Source organism: Callospermophilus lateralis, chromosome 16 (assembly GCF_048772815.1).
Source record: "Callospermophilus lateralis isolate mCalLat2 chromosome 16, mCalLat2.hap1, whole genome shotgun sequence".
Lineage (NCBI taxonomy): Eukaryota > Metazoa > Chordata > Mammalia > Rodentia > Sciuridae > Callospermophilus > Callospermophilus lateralis.
Window position 1 is genome coordinate 74,972,856 of NC_135320.1, and position 22,415 is coordinate 74,995,270.

At 52.5% G+C, this 22,415-nt stretch overlaps 1 protein-coding gene across 1 annotated transcript in view; it reads left to right on the plus strand.

Annotated features, from left to right (window-relative positions):
- Zhx2 (zinc fingers and homeoboxes 2) overlaps positions 1 to 22,415 on the plus strand; it is a 161,977-nt gene that overhangs the window by 57,735 nt on the left and 81,827 nt on the right. The window contains exon 2 of the mRNA XM_076836207.2: positions 9,389 to 9,458. The gene's annotated coding sequence lies outside the window, so the exon portion shown is untranslated. The remainder of the gene's footprint in view (positions 1 to 9,388; positions 9,459 to 22,415) is intronic.

A 22,415-nucleotide genomic window follows, 5' to 3' on the forward strand; every position in this document is an offset into this window, starting at 1 on the left:
GAGGAAGGAGGAGGACCGGCCTCCTCCGTGACCTGGCTTCCGTAGAACCCGGCATTCCAGGCTCATGCTTCTCCTGTTCTCACTGCGGATTCTGAAAGCTTTGGAGGGAGGGAAGCCACAGAGTCAGTGGGGGCTTTCACATCACATTCAAGTTTAATGCCTACCTCTGTCACCTCTCACCTGCAAAGTGGGGGCCGTGATGCCAACCCCACAGGGTTTGCAAGATGACCGGGCAAGGTTCACGCACCCACCACCTGGCAACAGCCCTGGCTTCATCAAGGGGCAGTCAGCACGCGAGGCTCTGCACCGGGCCCTCTGCTGGGTGCTGAGAGTCCCGTGGGCAACAAGGCCACACAGACCCCTGCACTCATTCTAACTCGGGGAGACGGATCATCAGCAAGCAGACATGTGGGCAGATAATGAACAAATCAGCGATTTGAGAATGGGATGTGTGGTTTAAGAAAATTCAACAAGTGATAAGACAGAGGGTGCAGGGAGGAAGTTGGAAGGACAGGATCAGGAAAGGCCTCACTGAGGAGGTGACTTTGACAAGAAATTGATAGCCATGCAAAGACTCTGACTATTCTAGAAAGGAGGAATAGCAAGTACAAAGTCCCTGGGGTGGACACGCCTGAGTTTATCAGGCATTCACGTTTGTTGTGCTTGCTGTGGTGATCCCTGTACCTGGCCCTCCACTGGGTCTGCCCAACCGTGGGGAGAGGCAGGATTACTGCCCAGCTGCCCCAGGGATAGCTAAGTTCAAAGGCAAACCATAAGTGAGTGGGATTTCAGAGGTGGGATGCCCAGCGAAGGCTGGGGTGGTCAGGAAGTCCTGTGGAGCAGGGACAAGGGAGGAGCAGGATGGTGTGCAGGAGGGGGGTCGGTGGACAACCTGGTATCTAAGGGACCCTGAGAAACTGCCCAGGCCAGAGGGGCTTCTTGGAGACAGGTCAGGGAAGGAAGCCTGGGTGCCATCTGGATGACCTCAGCAGCGGCTGACAAAAGCAGCCTCTATTGTCACCACAGTGAGCAGGTTGTCAGTTTGAGAGAATGTGCTCCCCACTTGAGAAATATGGCCTTGGGCAGAAATCCAGCCCTGTGAGTCACAACCAGATGTGCGTCTTGTCAGGGAGAACCGAGGCTGCAGAGACACAGGTCACGGCTTCCTGGAAACTTCCTGAGAGTGGGGGGAAGGGTCCCTCTCAGGAGGATGAGCTGGGAGGGCGGGCCCAGGAGGGTGGCCCAGGCTGCTCCTTTCCGGTCTGTGGTGGAGCCTTCCAGGGCCCCAGGATGTGGGAGCTGTGGCCACTGGCCTGGCAGGGCATGGTTGGTGACTGTCTTTATCCTCTCCTCTCTCAGCATGCCCAGAGCCTCCCGGGCTTCTGAGAGGCTCACCTGCCCCTTGAAGTGGGCGTGGGAAAGGGGGCTACTCTGGAAAATGGGACCTTGAGTCCTCATGCCACAAACTTGGATTCAATTCCAATGACTTCTACGAATGCAGCTTCTCTGGCTGCATCTAGAAAATCAAGGAGACAACTTGGGAGCTCTCCAAGGTTCCCCCCACCTGGGACACGGCACCTCCATCATCTCCCTCCTTGTAGACATGAGAAACCAAGGCAGGGCCCTGCTCAGAGCCAAGCAGATCGGGTGGGCCGAGAGCTCCTGCCCCACATCTGCACCGTGCTCCCCATCCTCGTCCTCCCCGGCCTCCTAACTCCTGGGAGCTCCCTTCCCTCCGGTTCCTCTACCTGGGCTGCTTTCCTACCAGATCTGGAGGTTTGGCCACCTCAGGGATGACATTTCCTCGTGCTCGTGCATGGATCCCAACTCAGAACCGAGATGGAAGCTCCGGGGCATTGACATTGGTCAGGCAAACCCTCCTCTGGCCACCTCCTGCTTGAATCCTATGAGCCCTTCAGACCAGCTTCAGTGGCTGCCCTCCCAGGTCACCTCAGCCAGAGCCATCAGCTTGGCAAGCCCTCCCACCCCTGCCACTTCACGATCCTGCTGTGGGTGTTCTCACTTATTTCTTCCTGTAATTATTTGGGCAAACATCATAACTTCTCTACATAATTTCAAACTCATTGATAGCAGTAACCAAACCGCCCCCGTCCTTCCCACGCCTTCCACCAGCATCCTCTCCCGCACCTGATGCCATGTTTGTATTCAAAGTGTTGGAGAGATATTTGTGGAGTAAACGAAGTTCTCTTTCTTCTATGCAAAAGAATTCTGTCCTTTCAGAATGAATCGTCCCCTGTGGGTGACAGCATCCATTCCAGAGCTGGGCTGAATCTTAGCTCCGCCCTCTGTGCACTGGGGACCTTCAGCAAGTTATTAACACTCAGGTGCCTCTGTTTCCTCATTTGTCAAAGGGGAATAATCCTAGCGCCTGAGTGGCCAGGAGGATTAGATGAGTCTTGCCTACAAAGTACTTGATACGGTAACCCGCCGGACTTGACCCTGTAGGTGAAGCCGGTCAACTTGGGTGATCCTATATGCAGTTCATGTTTTAGAGATTAAAATTCTACCACCTCTCAGTTTAGTTTGGCTCTTGCTAATTGCCAGATCTTCTCCAGTCTGTGCATTCTTCGCATCTGTGCCACTACCTGGTTCCAAGCATGCCCTTGGCTACACTCCTGCTCAGAGCCAGGGTGGGAAAGGGAGAGATGGGGCTCCAGTCGCTGGCTTAACTGCTCCCCATTTTGGGGTTAGCAGGCACATTAAGCACTCTTACTCAATTCATGTGACTCGACAAATTTGGAATGTGTTAGGGAGAGTTTTTCCAGCTATGAGTCAGTACATTTATGCTCTCACACACACATTTAAAAAAAAAAAAGTTTAGTGAGAGTCATTTTTGAGTGCAAAGTGAAAACTCCTGGCAATTTTACTTTGACCCTGAAGGCAAGTAATACTTAAGACATTTAATAAAGGGTTTGAAACAAGGTGCAGTTAGGAGAAAATTCAGCTGGCTGCCTTCTCCTTCTGTACTCTCAGCCACTGCGTTGTATCTAGGAAGAGCCCGTTTACCTGGGTTTATTTAGCACCTCCTGGACGGCCAGATTTTCGTTAAACATGGTCAGAAAATAACAGATGTGCAAAAGAAGGAAAGGAGAACGAGCATTTATTGGGCACTATTATGTACCAGATGGTCATGTCCCAAGTTCAAGAGACAGTTGTGGGGGTGGAACTATTGTAAGCAGACAGGTTTGGGTTCAAACCGTAGCATGTAACTTTCACAATATTATCTCATCCCCATGGTATTCCATTTTATGGATGACAAAAGTAATGCTTAGAGAGGAGAAAACATTTTATCTCTGGACACAAAGTTCTTCCCCGATGGGGCTGGGGTGGTAGAGTGCTTGCCTGGCATGAGTGAGGTGCTGGGTTCGATGCTCAGCACCATATATAAATAAAATAAAGGTACATTGACAACTAAAAAAATATTAAAAAATAAAAAGGCTCTTCGATGGTAAACATCATCTGTCAGTCTCTGGCCAGGAAGACACTGTCTCCCTAAACCAGAGAGATTGGGGTTACATTATTGTCTCAAGAAGCCAAGACTTGGCAGCCAGGAGGAGAGGACCCGGCATTTGCATGTCCCAAGCCAGCAGGACTTCCTCAGATGGGGGTCTTTTCACCTACCTCTGCCACTGACTCCCGCCCTTAGGGGACTATGCAGAGCCTGGTTCTCCAGGCAGATCCTCACTTTGCTGTGGTTATTTTGAAGACAGAAACCACTGCCCGCCCAGAGAGCTTGTGTTTCCAGTTCACTTTTGTCCCTTTTGTGCAGCCTCATTCTCATAGCTCCCCTGACTCCCGGGAGCTGTAATCAGAGGTGTTTTTATCCTCCTCCATCTGCCAACAGCCGCACTGGAGCCAGGGTCCCCCCCCCCCCCCCCCCGAGACTCGACAGAAGGCAGCTCAGGTCAGGTGCCCAGGAGAACTTTTCCCTACACAAATCAGATGGCCCTGTGGCTTGCCCTTTCTAAAGATCGCAGGGTCACAGAGATAAACAGGATGCATCTTTCCATGCAACAAATACTCTTGAGGGCCACTGTGTGCCAGGAACTGCAGATGCGAGTCCAGCTCTTTGGTGGCTTCCCATCACTCACAGGTGAAGATTTGACTTTTCCAGAGGTCTTCAGGTCCCTGGGAGAGCTCTGGTTGGAGCCACATGGCTGGCTTCCAGGCTCTGGTCCCCTGGGCCCCAGCTCCACCTGCACAACTCTTCTCCAGCCTTCCTTTGCTACTTGTAGTTCAGGCCACACTTCTAACTGCAATGTCCTCATGTGCCTTTCCTTGCAATCTTGCCACCATTGTACTGTGCTTGGGTTAGGACAATAATGTCATTGAAGTCTTTGTCCCCAACCCAATAAAGCCAGGGCTCCCCTTATCTCCCCACAGCCTGGCCTGTTGTCAATGTCCCCATCAAGGGTTGCTGAAAGAGCCAAGAACACTGAGCAAAACAGACACCACCCTCCCCATGCGGGCACCTCTTCCCGGAATGTCGATGGCAGTTGACAGTTTTGAAGAGGAAACAAACCCAGATCAATTCTAGAGTGTAATTCAGTATTCTCATAAACATCCAAGATGTCAAGCTGCACACTCACACCTGGGCTGCTCCTGAACTCAGCCTCTTCTGAACTTGGAGATCTCCGTTGAGGAATAGGTTGGGGCTAGATGGAGAGACGGTCCAGTTTGCCAGCAACTTCAGGCAGAGTCGAAGTTGGAGAGACTGCATCAGGGGAGATGGAAGGATCATTCAGAGGGTTGAGACCCACCTCCAGTGCTGGACTTTCTACCCTTGTAACTCTGGGTAACTTAGTTCACCCCTTATATTCAGGTTTGCCATTTCTAAAATGGGTACATAAGTACCTGCTCCTCAGAGTTGCAATGGAAAAGAGAGAAGACAAGCCCAGCCCAGTGCCTGGCACAGAGCGTGTGTGCCCAGGTGGTGTCAGCTACCCTTGGCCACTTGCTAGTAATACTCTTTGGAATTAAAGGCTGCTCTTAGTGACCAAGGGGAAATCTTGTCTGGAAGACAGACAGGAAGTAGAGACGGCCCATTCAGCTTGCAAAGGGACAACCAAGCCCAGACTCCACAGATGGCTTTATATCTTCACCCTTTTTGACCTTGAGTTTCCTCTTGTTCCCAGTCTGTCCCAGCTCCAGCCAGAGTATGGGGCTCCCTCATCTCTAAAGGCCCCCAAACGATGCTGTCACCTCAGGACATAATGACCTGCTTACTAGACCCCGAGTTTCTTGCTGGTCTGCTAGCTGATGAAGACAGGGTGGATGCCCTGCCTAGAGGGGTGGCCCTGGGAGGGAGCTGACTTCTGGGAGCCCTTAAGTAGCTTCCCTGTTCCCCCTTCCGCTCTCCAGCAACTCCACAGGCTTAGACTAGCCAAGGGGAAAGGGGGGAATCTGGGGGGGAAGTGCTACCCACAGATTTTTCCTCACTGGGCTTTTGCTCTGGGGGCCAGTGCTTTCTGGTGCAGAGTCTTGAGCCAGGAAGACAGGAAGTGTGCTCGCTGGGAGCTCCAGGGGCACTAAAAAGCCCTTTCATTCATTTGCAAAGCTCCTGAGGAGCTGCTGCTCTGCACACCAGAGGGAGGGCCTCAGGGCTTGCTCTGAGGCTGTGGCTCCTCTCCACGGGAGGCAGCTCTGTGGAGCTCCCCTGGCTCCACAGTCCCTGGGAGGGAAGTGACCAGCCAGGGACACCGAACAAGCATGTGAGAGAAGCAGGACCAGATTCTGGCCTCCTGTGTTCAAGACCAGTGCATGTCCCCCAGGCTGACGAGGACCAGATGTCTGCCCCTGGGGGATGGTGCCGTGCGGGTTCAAGGGTAAACCCCCCAGCTCCGAGAATCACTCCCTGTGCAGCCCCAGCCAGATGCTCTGCTCCTCTGTGCCCAAGCGGCTGCCTCGTCAGTTGAGGATAATAACAGGTGTCCTGAGTAATCAGAGCTGCTAACACACCTGCTTTCGCAGTGGTCCTGAGCACTTCAACTGTGTTAGCGCTGTGGGTCCTGCTGGGGAAGCTGGTGCCCGCGGGAGGAGCGAGGACAGCATTCAGGAGAGGGCCTAGCACAGCCCTGGAACTGCACAGAGCACAGGACAGGGCACTGAGAAGAAGCCAGCAAGCCAGGGACACAGCAGGGAAAGGTAGGGTGGGGGGAGGGCAGGCTAGACCTCCAGGGCCTCAGCAAGCAGGGCCTGAAGAACTGACCTCTGCAGACACAGGAGGCATCTGGTAGCTGCTCCTACCCAGGCCACCTCCTGATGCATTATATTTTCTCACAATCTGCTGTGTTTCTCCCTTTTTATACCATTCCTTTAGGGTAGGGACTGAGCTTTATCTTCAATGTCCGTCTGGTGCTTAGCACAAAATCAGATACGTTCAGGTACTCAATAAATGATTAATTGAATATTTAATATATTCAATATTTAATATCAACAGAGTCAATATTTAAAAGCTATGCATTATACATTGAAGTCCTTTATAGATGTTGGTACCTACCCTGTATCTTCGACTCTGCAGGCATTTCTGCTGTGAAGAGACGTAGTGTGATCCCAGACATCCTTGCATTATGAAGATTTTTTAAAAATCAAAACTTTGGGCGACAACAGGGTTGCAACAGACACGACACAACCAAGTCAGTGTCAAGGCAAAGTCCCCGGGAGGGTGGCAGCCCATTAAAATGGCCCATTAAATTTTGAATCAAAGAAAGAAAGAAATACAACAGCAATTTCAGGGCCTGTATAACCACGGGGCAATATTTAAAGAAAACAAAAATGGGAAACATGGTGGACGGTGACTGGAGCAGGCAAAGACAGGTGTGGACAGATACTTTCCCCAGAAGTGACGGTGAAAGAGCAGTTGCAGACTTTGCTAATGGGGCCAAGGTGGACAGTCCAGCATGGTCTCTACACAAAGATCAGGGAGCCCTGAGCAGCAATACTTCTGAGACCACATGTGGGCACAGTGAGCCACGGAGGGCCAGGGAGTGGGTGGCACATGGGCAGCAGAGTCAGTCACTTTGCACCCAGCTGCTGGTATCTGGTGGTACAAAACATTAATGTGCTGGACATTTGTCTACGCACCAAGGCGACACCCACACTTCATTGACATCACTGCCCTAGCTGAGCTAATCCGCTTTCCAGAAGCAAGTGCAAGAGTGTAAATAACGCCCAGTTGTCCTTTGTGTCCACAGGGTCTGCACACGCAGATTCAACCAGCAACAGCTGGAAAATGCATTTATCTGTAATGAACATGCACAGACTTTTTATATAGCTTTTACATTGTTTAGGATATTATAAGTAATTAAAGATGATGGTATATGAGAGGATGTGCAGAGATTATGTACAAATACTTGGCCATTTTAAATGAGAAACTCGAACATTAATAATTTTAATATACTCCAGAGGACCTGGGGCAAATCCCCTTCCACGGGACTAGCAGAGGGGGAGATGAGATTCCAAGTCTGACCCCTAGAGCATGCCATATTGCGGGACAGTATTAATAACTAATAAACAAAGAAGACCAGTTGATAATAGAGTGGGAGGTATCACAGTGCTAGGTAAACACTCTGCCACTGAGCTTGCATCCCCAGCCCTAGCTGGCATCGAGAAGGGCACCGGTCATTGACCCGTCAATTGTACTACGTTCTCCTCTTGTAAGTCTATATACTATACCCACCTAACACCAAGTGTGTCACAAGAATATATGGAGGTGAGTAACTCTAATCAGGAGCATCAGAAACCTTTGTTGTGATGTCCCTCTCCCTGTCAGGATCAGCAGGACTATTCTAGTCATACCTCTGGAGCTAGAATCAAAGTGTAGCAGCCACAACCTATCAGAGACCTCTGTGACCTCAGGAAAGTCACTTACCCTCTCTGTGCTATGATTTTCTCAACTGTGAGATAGGGCTGAGGACACATCCCTTAAAAGTTGGAAGCTGATTCGTTAGTGGAGGAGAAGCATTTTCTAAGGTATAAGGGTTTGTAGAGTATTGTCTTTCCTGTTGGTCTGTGTCTGGACTATGTAGGGTAGTTGGTCCCTGAGGGCACCTTCTTCCTTACTGGATGGTTCATTCCAAGGGCTGTGGCCAAGAGAATTAAACTCCCTGAAATGAAAACCAGTTAATCTCTGTGATTAAATGCAGAAGCTTGAATACCCCTGCAGGAAGGAGACCCAGGACTTTTGGCTGGGGAATTTTGCTGGCCCTTGACGGAACTGAAGAGGAAGGAAACTACTTCCAGTCCCCGATATAGTTCCACAGCCCCGTGAGCATGGCTTTGAACCTGCTCTACCACCTACTGCTGCACAGCCACGGTGGCCCAGTTGTCACCGTCCAGCCCTTTCCTCCCTGGAGAATGGGCCACCACTTTCCTCCTCCCATGAATAAAAGCCTCATCCACCAACACTCTGCAGACTTGACCGTGCAGGAGTCACAGGGGGTCTTGTTAAAATGCAGTCCCTGTGGGACCCTGCCCCTCCCACAAGGTCCCAGCTGACCCAAGTCCAGCTTGAATGCCCAGAGCCTACTGCCCGATGGCTACACAGTGAACACCATCTTCCCCCCGATCCGAACAGTGCACCTTTGAGAGCAGGGATGGATGGATAGACTCACCTGAGAATTCTGAAGGAAACAAGAAAAACAAGGTTTGCTTTGAAGGTGGCTGGGTGCAGGGAGCCAGCCCCAGCCTTCAGCGGCTGGCAGCTGCCGCACACGTGCCCGCAGGTGTCCTCTGCCTGGCTGGCCACAGAGCCTCCAGGGCTCAGGCCTCAACTTGCCTGCTGGGGACACATCCTCAGAGGCCGGCACTTGCCTTGTTCTTCCAGTTTCCGGCTCTGGCTCTCCGAGGGATAATGGAAGCACACGGGGTGAGCTTGGCAGGAGTCTCTGGGGATATAAATACGCTTTGGGGGCTTTTGTTTTAAGGCCGCAGGATCCTTCTGACTGCAGGCCTGAGCACAGAGCTCCCCCTAAGCCCTCATCCAAATGGAACCACGTGTGGCCTGCTGCTGGGAGCAGGCAGGGGCGACTCCCGGGACACTGCGTGAGGTCAAAGAGGGCCCCCTGGCCCACCCCACGCAGTTTCCCCACCAGTTTCGCTCTCCTGAAAAGCCTGCCTTGCAACGAGCTGCTGACTCATCCAGGGTTAGGGGCTTTTTTTTTTTTTTCTTCCTCTCCCTGTCTCAGAATCGCCACAAGCCCAGAGATTTTGAGGTTGGCTTAATGAGCAGCTCGGTCCTTATACCGATTCCTCTTCCTTTTATCCTCCCACCTTTACCCCAGTCTCCCAGTGACTCAGTCCTGCTGGGAAAGAGAGATGGCCACCCCGTGCTCTGCCCTGCTGCTAACGTTGAGCTCCTCTCCTGCAGGCCCCCACACACTGGCTGCTCTTGGAGCTGAGCTGGAAGAAGCTTCCCAGGATGTAAGCCACACGAGATGGTGAGTGACGTGTCTGTCGGTGGTCACAGGTTGGGTCTCAAGGGAGAGGAGAGGGATGGGAGGAAGGGACAGGCAGCTGGCCGCTGGCAGCCCTGACAGTTTCCGCCCACGTGCACTGGGAGCAGCACTGTGCTGGGGATCCCGGGGCCAGTCCCTTGGAACTTGCTAGGTTCCTGCCAGTCCTTCCCCAGGAGCGAACTGAGCCTGCAAGTGTCTGAGCCGTCCTTTCTCGGCTCTGATGACAGCAGCTCAGACTCCCCATCCAGAAGGCGTGTGCTGAGAATTGTATTCAGAGAAGCTTCAGTCAGGGCTCAGGAAGTAATCCTCAGAACAGAGAGGGAGGGAGCTGGCTCCATGGTGTGCAATGGAGCCCTGAGGGGCCAGGACTCAGGCAGGAGGAGGCTGCTGAATGACACACCCCCTCTCTGTGCTGCCTCTCCGTGGCAGGTTCTGCTGCCGAAGCCACTGGATGAGATGACCATTGAGTCTCTCCAGTGACCTCACACCTGTTGGCCAGCTGCACCTGAGCTAACACCTTATGTCCATGATGGGTGGGCAACTTGCAAAGCATGATGGGAGTTTTGCTGAGGCTCAGGGTGCTCCCTCCCATTCCGGAGCCACAGAGTTACCAGCCAGCTGCACCACTGAGAATGGGGCCCAAGATCCAGGCCACACAGACCAGGAGGAAAGGCCAGGGAAGGTGTGGCAAGAGCACCCACCACCCACTCCCCAGGAGGCAAAGCAGGGAGACCCAGACAGGCGGCTGGACCACAAGCATGACGTCACTGAGGATGGTGGTGGCCCTCTGGCAGGGGCAGGAACCTGTGCCCCAAACCTGGCCCACTGGGCGTGAGAAAAAAAAATTGTACTCTGGATCCAAATGGGACACCCATGGCACAGGGGAGGGTGTGAATAATGAGACACGCTGTCCTTTGTGCTGTGCCTGGGTCTCCTGCCCCGGTCAGCTGCAGCAATACTTCCCAAAGGCCCCTGAGGGCAGGGCGCTGTGGGAGGCCAGAGATGCTGTTTTTCTCTCAGTAGCTGGCAGCCTGGATGAGAATCGAGTTTGACAGTGACTGCGCATGGGCTGTGTGTGCAGCGGAACCCTGAATGGTATCGGGGAGGGGGCAGGGAAGAGGAGGAGGAGGAAGGCTCAACAGGGGATCTGAGTCTCTTCTTGGCTGGTCCTTGCGAGTCTTCAGGCGCCAGTTGAGCTTCGAGGACAGAGCTGTGTCCTTGCACTCACTGGACCCCAAGTAGGTGCTCAGTAAATCATGGTGAAAAATCAAGTATCCAAGGGGCAGTTCCGGGAGGCCGGTGTCTGTGCTTAGCGGCAGTGACCCTGGATTCAAGTCCTGGCTGTTCCACTGGCTGTGGGGCCTCAGGCAAGTTGCCAGCTTCTCTGTGCGTTGGTTTTCTCATCTGTATAATGGGGATGGGGTAGTGACTATCTCCCAGCGTGGTGGTGAGGATTCGAGAAGGTCATTCATATCAAGCTGCTTGGCCCCGTCTACGTCCTGGTGAGCACTCAGTGGCTATTAGCCCTTCTTCTAGTTGTGGGTTAGACTCAGTGTTGGGTCTGAGATGAAGCAAGGGGCCCACTCTGAGCCCATTCTCTACAGCAGACACTGTGGTCGGGGACACCATTTCTCCTGCAGTCTCCCTCTGATGGTCCCCCTTGGTTCTGACATTGGTCCAAAGCCAGAGGCAGCTCTGCCAGCGCGACTTCTCTAATGTCCCTTTCCCCCAGTGAACAAGGACACCATACGCCAACATCCTTCCCTCTCTGAAGTGGTCTTGAAAACTGGAAGACACTAGCACACAAAAACAGACTCCATCGCCACACCCGGAAACCGTGGCAGACTTCGAGTTTGAGCAGTTTGGTCTTGGTCCCCACTCCACATCAGCCCCCACCCCTTCCCTAGGGAGGTCTGGCTGTCCCCAAGGCTAGAAGATGAACAGCTTGTCACTGGCTTCCCAGAACAATGGTTCCCTTGGCAGAAGGCAGCAGCAGCCACCACCCCAGGATTTTTACTGTATTTCAGATAAATTATATCTGCGTGGAACACTCTCAAGGCCACACTTCTGACTTTAGTGCAAGGCCTGAGGCTATAGAATTAGCTTGCTCAGGGGCCTCCCTTGTGGCTCCTCTGCCCCATCTCACCGTGACCCTAGCTGAGCACAAGATCGTGGTGCTGGCCAAATTGTGCATGACATAAGCCCAGCCCCACGCCCAGGAGTCTAAAAACACACCAGGTTCTTTTTCCTGGTACCTGCCAAGCAACTACAACTTCTCTCTCTGCCTTGGGTGGGAAGCAGGCAGGAATGAAAGGGTCCAGTGGCCCCGGCTGCCAGGGAACTGTGCTGAGGCACCCCTGCTGCAGAGATGCTGCCACGGATTAGCGATGTCTGCCAAGGAGGCTAGAAAAAGGACCGTGACCCACATGCCACTCTTTGGCATCCTTAGACAAAGTGATGTCTAAGGTCATCTTCCTGCTTCCACTCTTCATGGTTTTAAATCCGCAGCCTCATGTTCGATTAGAGAGGCAAGGCCCGGCGAACCTCGCTCACCTGGACCAACCCAAGTGAGCAAGAAGTCTTCCTCCCAGGGGCTCCCCACGTGGGGCGCTTGGCCGCCTCTCCCTACAGGAACTCAGCTTGGCCTGAGTGGACTGATACAGAGAGAGGGGCCCCACGGTCTGTGCTGCAGGTGTGACCCCAGCTGAGCATACTTGACCTGTGCCTCCAGGCCATGACTCTGGCCTGAATGGCTGACGCTCTCACAAAAGCAGGGAGTTTATTGAAGTGGAAAACCATTCAGTGGGCAGCTTGGCCTCCATCTGAGATGGCCAGGGAAATTGAATTAGGCTCCGCTGCACTTGCTGCGGAGAAGCTGCTTTTCCAGAGTTCACACGTGTGTGGTGCTGCAGGGTAGTCCAGAGCGAGTTTTCCTAGAGTTTCGTGATCTATAACATGGGGAAATAACATCTCGTAGAGTGGTTTGGGAGAGTAAATGAGATAAGAGGTGAGCTTTGCTCTTTGAATAGGGTCCAGAAAATTGGTACAGTTTGATTTAAAAAAAAAAAAAAAAAAAAGCAACATAGTTTTCAAATGACTCCTGTTAGTCTTTCAAGGGCTTCTCCTTTTTGTGCCTGATGATTCTTCAGTGGGAAGTGTTCATGTAAATCCCACACTTGAGGCTCTGCTCTGGTCTTCTGGGAGGAGTGGCTCCCAGGGTCCTGATATGAAAGCAGCCAAAGGTGTCTGTAGCACAGTGAGTCCCCCAGCACAGCGTTTCTCTAGCAGGGACTGGGCTGCGCAGCACCCGGACCGTGTCCTCACTGTCCCTTCTGCGCAGTCGTGTCAGCAATCGAATCCACTCCCTCCGCAGGGAAAGGCGGGACAGGAAAGGTGAGCTCGTGCCACACTGACGCCAACAGATTCGAGTGTGCGCGCACCCAGAGGATGGGCTCTCCTTGTTAAAAATGGGTTTGGATGGGATCTCCTTGTTAAAAATGGGTTTAGACTTTTGAAACGGAGCTCCGCTCTCAGTGGGCCTCAGCCTAAGTCTTTGAGAATCTGCAGGAGAAAGAACAAGTCCCTGCTCAGAGGGGGCGGGGAGAGGAAAGGAAGAAAAGGGAAAAAGGAAAGTCTGTGTGAGGCAAGGCTGGAGAAGCTGTGCCCTGGTCACGGGGCCTGGTGTGGGTGGCCGCAGAGGGTTAGGGAAGCACAGCTGAGCTCATGAGGACCCCTGGGTTTGGGCTGAGGGCTGGGATTCTAAGGTGGGTGACAGACAGGTGCGTACCTTATCCCAGCCACCTGGAGCATCTGGCCCAGTGCCCTCTGGCTCACCAGGCTGCATACCCTCACTCTTTGGTCTTCTCTTCTGGACCCAGAGCAGAACCGCTCTGCAGCTCGGGCCCTGTCCCCACCCGGGGAGCAACCTGCCCCCATGGGGCCCCACCCCAGCAGTCATCCCACAGCTCCACGGGCTGCAGAGAGGAGACTGTCCCCATCCCGCTCTTCCCTTCTCCCCACCCAAGCTCCACTTCCTAGTATGGTGGCCTTGAGGGTCTCTATCTTCATCCTTGGACAGTCTCAGACTCTTCCCTCCTGAGATGGAGCTGAGGGAGGCTAGGGGGCAAAGAGGAGGCCTTGGGGCCAGAGTGCATGGCCAGCGTGGGGTCACTGAGGAGCTGTCACCAAGAGGCCAGGGCAGACCAAGGCGTCATATCAAAACTCAGTGCAAGTCCAGTAGCTTCCCCTGAGGCCCCTGTCCCCTCTTCTTGACTCTTAAAGTCTCTACCACCCAACACAAAGCAATAAAGCAGAGTCCTTAAGATCATGCTGTAGGGGCCAGACTTGGAATCTCTTCTCCCCCTTTGCTAGTTCTGTGATTTCAGACAAGTTATTTAACTTCTTTGGGCCTCGGTCTCCTTATCCATAAAATGGGCTGCCTCATAGAGTAGTCAGGATGACTATGTTGAAGACTCATAAAAGCTTATGAATTTCTGGAATGTGCCTAGGACAGTGCCTAGCACAGAGTAAAAGCGGTAACAAAACCACTCAGTAAATGCAGAAGTCAGTGTGTGTGTCACGATCACTTGACTGGCTTCAAAAAGATGGCAAGTTGCCTACTATAGAAATGAAGTGTTCCCTTCTGCCCACGAGTTCAGAGACCCTGGAGGAGGGAGGATTCCTGCAGACAGGGGAGACAGGAAGCTCAGCAAAGGCACAGAGGCAGATGAGCATGGGCATTTGGGGAGTGTCAGGAAGCCTGGGTTGTTGGGGCAGGAGAGCCTCGCGGGAGCACGTGGTGGCTGAGGTGGGCGAGGAGGATCAGTGCAACCCAGAGGTCCTCGGATGCCATGAGAGGGGCCAGACTGCCTGCAGGAAGCAAGAGGTGACTTTCAGAGGTGTGATGCCTTGGGCTCAGACAGGTGGGAGGGTCGGAGGCAGAGGCTGGGTGGCAGCCAGTCTGATGGAGAGAGGGAATGAATGACCAGCTGGACCCCAGCAGCCACAGCAGGGATGGAAGGGTGGGAGGCTTGCTCCAGAAACAACTCTGAGCAACACCTGGCTGGACTTGGGTGGGGATAGAAGGAGGGACTGAGAGCAAGTCCCAGGCTTGGTTTGGGAACCGTAAGAGAAAATGACCCTGTTCACCAAGTAGTGGGCCGACAGAAAACATGGTGGATGGAGAGGTGGCCTGGGAGTGTGGCCTTCCACGTGCCCGTGGATTGTGCATGGAGCAGAGGGCAGCATAGACCAGCAGCTACCGTGGTCTCAGGAGCCCTTGGATGGAATCAAGTTCTGGCTCAGCTACCTGGCCAGCACCATGGACGAGGAGGGGTCGTTTAACTTCACTGAGCCTCAGATCTTCCTCTGTATAGTGAAAATTAAGTGGTTATTATCATTACCAACCTGGGAGGGCTAGGATCAGTACATGTAAAACGTTAGGAACTCTGTCTGGCTGGGCTGGGGCTGCAGCTTGGTGGGGAGCACTGGCCCAGCAGGGGCAAGGCCTGGTCCCCCCCCCACCACCATTTAACATAAAAATGTTAAAAACTATATCCGGACCAGGTGAATATTCTCGGTGAGAGCCTGTTACCCACCATCAGTGTTGCTGTTAAGCTCGGATTAGTGTTTGTGACATCGTCCTAGTGGGGACGTCCTCATAGCCCTGGAACTCAGAAACCAGCTCAGGGAGGGAGGGAGGGATGCTCTGGGGAGTCACCAGCACATAGGCCACTGATGGCCAACCTGGTGGCTGTGCTCCTGCTGGGGAGGGAGAGGAGGAAGAAATGCGATCGCCTGGGACTTCTTCAAATATGTCACCCTCCCTAACTGTGTCCCCCTCCCCCTGCCCTAGCCTCCCAGCCTACTGCCCTACGAAAAATCAGCGTGGCCTGGCATCACCAGTCTCAAGGTAGACAGCAGGCCCATGGAGAAGGCAGGGAGCCCGAGGGTGGGCTCTCCCAGGGACAGCTCAGAGCCAGGAGACAGCCGGGCTAGGGACAGAGTGGCATCAGCACTTAGGAGGCAGGACCAGAAGCAGCGGTTCCATCAGGAACCGGAGCTGCAACTTCCCACCTGCCTCTGGTGTGACGTTCACTCCACCCTGACCGACTACACGTAAGGCTCCGCGGCAGGCACTGGGTCAGGTGCAGGTTCAAGGGCATGTGAGGTGATCTTGGCTCCTTCCCCCAGTCCCACAAGTGGACCCCGTGTATCTCAGCCACAGGAGAAAGGAAGAGAAAAGGGAGAAATGGCATCTCACCCGTCCTTTGTGTCTGTCTCAAGCTTTGTCCTGGTCACCCGGCCCTAAACCCTGTTCCGTGTGTTTTGGAGCCCAAAGTTTTTGGTCAAGAAAATGATAATACCTGAAATTATCAGATAACAATGCTTAGTGGATATGTGGTCACGGGAGACTTTGGGTTATAAGAGAGAAATCCAATTCAAGTTGACCTGAGTGTAAAACAGAAAGGTGGTCCATGTAATTGGAAAGTCTGAGCTGGCACCCCGCTGGGCTCAAACAATAACAATAGGAGTCCTCTCTGCAGCCCTGGCTCAGCTTCTGTGTGGGCCCCATTCAGGCAGGTTTCCCACCCTGACACTGTGACAGAGTGGCCACCAACAGCTATTCCCATGGAAAGAGGATTTCGCTTCCCAAAGGCCCTCGCGTGCCCTGGGATTGAAAGACCCAGGCCACATGTCCCCCTGTGAGCCATCTGCAGGGGTGGACCATGCTCACTGGCCAGGACTGGTCACATGTGCCCACCAGGCATTGCCAGACCACAAGGACTGAGATCGGAGGGTGGGGATATTGGGGAAAGGGGGGCTACCAAAACCAGCACGCAATGTGAGAGTCTGCAGGGCATTCAGCGCCCAAGATAATGGACTGATGACTGTGGCTGTGATTTTCAGAAGGGACCCATCGGGAAGCATTGAACTTGGGGTAGGCCTCTGCGTCTAGACCACATGTGAAACAAATCCAGTGGCATATATTTTTGCAGAAGTGATGTCCCACCTGTGGGTGCTCCTCTGCAGCATGCTAAAGTGTCACAATGTACTGATGTGTCTCCCTCCAGAACCAGGGAGTAGCCCTTCAACTTACTTTTAGTGGAAAAAAGGCACTGTCTACATCTCCTTTACTTTCCTTTCCTTTTTCTTCTGTTTTATCATATCATTATTACAGCCAGCCTACTGGGTCTGGCTTTGTATGGCCAGTGAGCGAAGAATGGTTTTGTATTTATAAAAGCTTTGCAAAAACAAAACAAGATTACAAGAGAGATGGTGTGTTAGTCCATTGCATGTTGCTATAACAAAACACCTGAGGCTGGATAGTGAGTAAAAAAGAGAGTTTATTAAGCTCACAATTTCAGAGGTTGAAAGTCCAAGATCGGGTGGCCACATTGGTTTGGCCTCCCGTGAGGGCCTGTGGACACATGGCATCACAGTGGCAGGGGCACATCTGCAAGAGACACACAGTGAGACAGGAAGGCAGAGAGACACAGAGTCAGGCGTTTGCTCCTGTTATGACAACTTGCTCACACTGGGCCTCTGAGGGGACTATGTTAATGTCCTCCTAGGGCAGTGCCACTGTGACCTAAGCCCCTTCCACTAGGCCCCTCCTCTTAAAGTCCTACCACCTCGACAGGGCTCCAGTGGGGATCAGGCTTCCAGCACAGGACCCGTTGGGGGACATGCTCATGCCATATCCAAACCTCAGCAGTTCGCAAGTGACCTCCCTCTGGCCCTTCAGAGAACACAGTGTGACCTCAGAAAGCACCTGGGCTGTGGCGTCCCCTGGACCTGGTCTGGACACTGCCCTGGATGACCAGGGCCCCGTGGGGCCTTTAGCTACCAATGCCCTGGGACCTTCCCTGCATGGTGACATTAGTGACATTTGCAGGAACAGCAGCAGGCCCTGTGCAAGTACCAGCAGAGATAGAAAGGAGTTATCACTTGATCAAGTACCGTCTCCTCTGATCTTCCAGTCCCCAGAGGCAAGGACACACAGCCCTGGGCCACGTTCTGAGAGTGGAGACCAAGGCTTGGGGGAACGGGTCACCGTCCCCAGAGATGTGGCAGAGCCAGACGGGGCCCAGGCAATCGGGCTGCAGACTTTCCTGCTTTGCTTCTCTGCCATCGCCTTTCGCTCTCCTTTAGAGCAAGAGAAATCTTTGCCTCCCTCTTTAATTCCCTAGCCGCCACCCCCCCCCCCGCCCCCAATTTTTTGGCAAAACTCCTTTCTACTATAAAAGGGCAACTGAAAACCAGAACTGTCAGAAACGGCTCCAACGAGCCACGCATGGTGGCCCACACCTGTAACCCCAGCAACTCAGGAGGCTGAGGCAGGATGATCACTAGTTGGAGGCCAGCCTCAGCCATTCAGTGAGGCCCTGGGCAACTTAGTGAGATCCTGTCTCAAAATATAAAGGGCCTGGGGATGTGGCTGAGTGGTGACGCACTCCCGGGTTTAATCCCTAGTACCAAGAAAAGGAAGAAAGAGCTCAGGCACAAACATCAAAAATGTGGGTTTTGACATTCATTCATTTGCCCATCCATCAGTCCACCCGTCCATTTGTCCAGCAGACACCACACAGCTCCAAGGACCTCCTGAGAGCCCACGCCTTTGCCATTGCCATCTACAAGGCCCCAGCCATCACATCCTCCAGATTCATTGTCACCAGGAGGCTCAGAGGGACGCTCTCTACAGAGTACCAAGCACTTGATTAATATGCTGGGATTCGGGCCGCACCAGACTTCTTCAGCCCCCTCCCCCGCCTGGTTACCATGACGACATTATTTTAACAAACAGCTTCTTAATATTTAATGAAAATTACGCTTCTGACAAGCGAGCAGAACAACCGCACTACAAAGGGCTGAAAAGGGTTCCACGAGGATATTTTTGCACAAAGCCATCAGTGTCCCCGATCCCCGTGTGCCGTTGGCTGCCAGAAAACACGAGCTCTCTGGGGCAGGGAGCTCTGCGATGCCAGGCCTGGGGGATGCACAGCAATGGAAGGTTGTCACTTTTTTAACGCAGAATGTCACAACGGCTCCGCGAGGAAGGGGTAGCGTGATAGCGTTATTAAACACTCCTGTGTACACCCATCTGCTCAGTTCACCCCCCCACACACACCGCTCGCCTGAGGCTGCTAAGAGCCTCGTTTGCTTCCTGTGTCCTGATAGGAGCTGGAGCGTTAGGCAGCCCAGAGCTGAGGCCAGAGTGAGAAGCAGCCCAGGCCTCTTCCTCACGGCACCATCTGTCCATCAGATTCAGTAGCAGGCAGGTGCAGGGATCAGGGGACCCAGCCCTCTGCCCTCAAGGGGGTGCATGTCAAGAGAGAAAAGAGCACAAGGATACAGACCACCCTCTGGCAACCTCTGTCACCATATGGGTCTATGGGCCAGGCACTGTGCTAAGCCCTTGAAGGCAAGCATTCATTGCACATTCCAGTGAGATCAACCAATGAGAAAGATGGGTGAATAACTATAAAAAAGTGTAAGGAAGACAATAAGGGTTGTCTCTTAGCTGTGTGGCCTTGGATAAGTTATTCTACCTCTCTGTGCCTCAATCTTCTCATCAAAAATCAGGGATAAAAACACTATCTACATTAACAGTTGCCATGAGGTTTGAAATGAAATAAACACCCAAGGAGCCTTAAAAGAATACCTAAAATACTTAAGACAGTAGAGAGACGATGCGTATTAAATGCCAGCTAGCACTTCAGATTCCAGGGTGCCACACACGATTGCAAGCAGCTGATGCATAGTGAGTGCTTACTACAGCCAGGTGCCAAGCCGGGAGTTGTACACTTTCATTAAACCTGCCCAGGCAACCCTGGGAGGTGACCACTGTCATCATGATCCTCACCTTGCATGTTCCTCAGGATTCAGGGAACCTGACCCAAATCCTGAGGCCAGTAGGAGGTCATCTGAGTTCAGTTGGTCGGGATTTGCCACCTCGTCACAGTGACGAGGGCATTATCACAGATGCACAGGAGTGACGCCATGGAAACACAGGGCCTCATATCCCCATGACGAGGAGAAGCCCTGGGCAGGGGAGGCTTGGGCTGCATTGAGGACGTGCAGTCTGGCTTAGCACTGGTGGGGGCTCATCTTAAACATATATGACCCGTTTATTTAAAATATGCATTGGATTTTATTAAAATAAATAAACAGGAAGAAGAAGAGTGAGATAGAAGGGAGGTGTTGCATTTTCTATTTGCTCCAGTCAGAATTTCATTGAGTGGAGCCATCAGAAGCTATCTGTAGGGCCATGTGTATCAGTGGAAAATAATGTTTCCTGCCAGGACCTTTAGGAGCAAAGAAAGAGGCAGAGAAAGGTGAATTTGAATCATGTAGCAAAATACAATCAAAGTCATAGGGTGTTATATTTTTTAAAAAACATATCTGTGTATCAGCTATTTATTGAGGTGATAGTGCTGTGTAACAAACAATCCCAGGCCTGAGTGGAGGACCACAGGCAACTTATGCTTAGCTCACAGATCTCCAGGCTCAGGGTGGAGACGGCTCACACACCTCCAGTCTGCTAGGGACTCTGCAGGTCCTGAGTGGGCTCACCCACATCTCTGGGCATTAGCTGATCTAAGACAACCCCTGGTGGGGTGGCAGGAGATGGAGCTCCATGTCACTCACCCCACAGGCCCACCCAGGCACAAGCTCATGGTGATGACAGAGGAACAAGGGTACAAACGTAAATCTGCCAGTCTTTCTCAAGTCTTGGCTTGCATCACATCACCGCCATCCAACATTCCAACGCAAAGCTCATGGCCAGAGTCACCGTGGGAGGCCCCTAGGAGGAGGTGTGTCCCAGAGCATGGCCACAGGGAGGGGAAAGGTACCAAGACTGCTCCTGCAGGCAGCAGCCTGTTTCCCAAAATCCTCCAGAGGAAACCCTGTGGGAGGAGTCCTCAAGGATAAACTGGGGACATCCTCATAATTTCTCCTGCTCCAAGAGCCACAGAGTGAACTTGACCTCAGAGGAGACCTCGGCGCAGGACGTTGAGTCAGCATCTGCCTCTGCCACTTTGCACCTGATCCCAGGTGTCTAGGGCGACAAGTGGAATCCCCCCCCAAAAGGAGGGGGGCCTGGCGGACTCTCCAGAGCACCAGGAACAGCTGCATCGCCTGTCCTACACAGCCGTCCTGCAGAGGAGGAGCACAGCCTGGGAACCCAAGGGAGCCACGTGCCCCGCTGCAGGCTCCGGTACCCAAGGTTTGCCCTAAAGGCCGTCTGCCCCGAGGTGTAGGTCCAGTGAAAGAAAGGCCTGTCTGAAGATGTTTTCCTGCATCGTTTCCTTTTTCACAATAGCCCAACACCTCGAGTCTCTCTCAGACTTGATTCTTTCAACAACAATCAGGACTGGTATTTTTCCCATTCCACAGAGGAAGAAACTGAGGCCCAAAGAACTTAACTGATTTCCTCAGAGTGGCAGAGCTGGCGTCCATATCAGCCTTGGGTCTCTCTCCACCACTGAACCCCAGCTCCATCCTCAGGCTGCTTCCTGCGCATTCACACAACTAGTTCAAAGGCTGGTTCTGCCTCTTGCAGATATGTGACGTTGCTATGTCATTTGCCTCCTCTGAGCCATAAAAGGGAAAGAATCTCACTCCTCGCTCTGCGAGGGTTGTTAGGAGAAGTAAATGAGTTTAAAGTTACTAAAATGTTTTCTAGTGCTGCCCAGTACTTGGGAACGTGTCTAGCACCATCTCATTTAATCTTGTCTCATTTAATCCTCAAAACAGCCCTGAGAGGCACCATTGCCATTCAATTTTTGGAGGTAGGAGCTTGAAGCCTGACAATGAGTGACTTCCTGAGTGACAGTCCACAGAGGGGCTGGGACTTGGACACTGTCTGATCCAGAGCCTGTGCCTTTACCCCACTGACCCCTTTCTGCTCACCCGATAAAGGTTCAGCAAGGCCACCAAAAATACCAGCTATTGCTATGGCTTTGGAACCTTGAGATCAAGATGCTCCTAAGGCCCCAGCCCAGGACTGACCCACTGACCTGCAGACCCACGCGGCAACCCAGCCCTAGGCCTAGGACCACCCCACCCACCTGCACAGGAGCCAAGGCCAAAGTCAGTCCGAGGACCACCCAGCCAACTGGCAGACCCACACGGGACCCCAGAACCAACCAGCAGACCTACCCCAGATCCCAGCCCCAGGCCTAGGACCACCCCTCCAACCTGAAGATCCACACCAGGACCTAGGCCTACCCCCGTTCCATCCTGGGACACTGCAGCCATCACCATAGCCCTCCCCACCCAGTAACCTCCACCTTGGGACAACAGATAGGTCCTGGAGGCAGCTGCATATCCAAACAGGCAGCCCACCCTTCCAGCTCCATCTCTGAAAGTGGCTGCATCCATCTTGGGACATCCTCACTGCTATCTTGAGTTATCTCTGCTATTGCCACTACCACGGTTAGTTGCAGTAGCATTTGCCATGGGACACCAGCAGGGTCTAGAAGCCCAAGACCAAGGTGAGGTACAGGTTATCTGCAGGGACACATAAGATTATGGGGTAGAAACTGTAATGCCTCAGATCTGCACTGCAAGAAAGGAAGATACATACACAGCATCAAAGAACAAGGGAGGAAAGTGCCCTAAACAAATCAAGATATTACAATAATAAAATCCATGAACAGTACAGTTGATGAAATGTCAGAGAAGGAGTTCAGAATGTACTTAATTAAAATGATCTACAAATTAAATAATGACCTAAGTGAGCAAATACAGGCAAAAATTGATCAGTCCAATAAAGAGATAAGGGAGCAAATACAGATAGCAAAATACTACTTCAAGAAAGACATAGATTCTGAAAAAACAAATCAGAAATCTTTGAAATGAAGGAAACAATAAATTAAATTTAAAAACTCAACAGAAAGCATCACCAACAGACTAGACCACTTGGAAGACAGA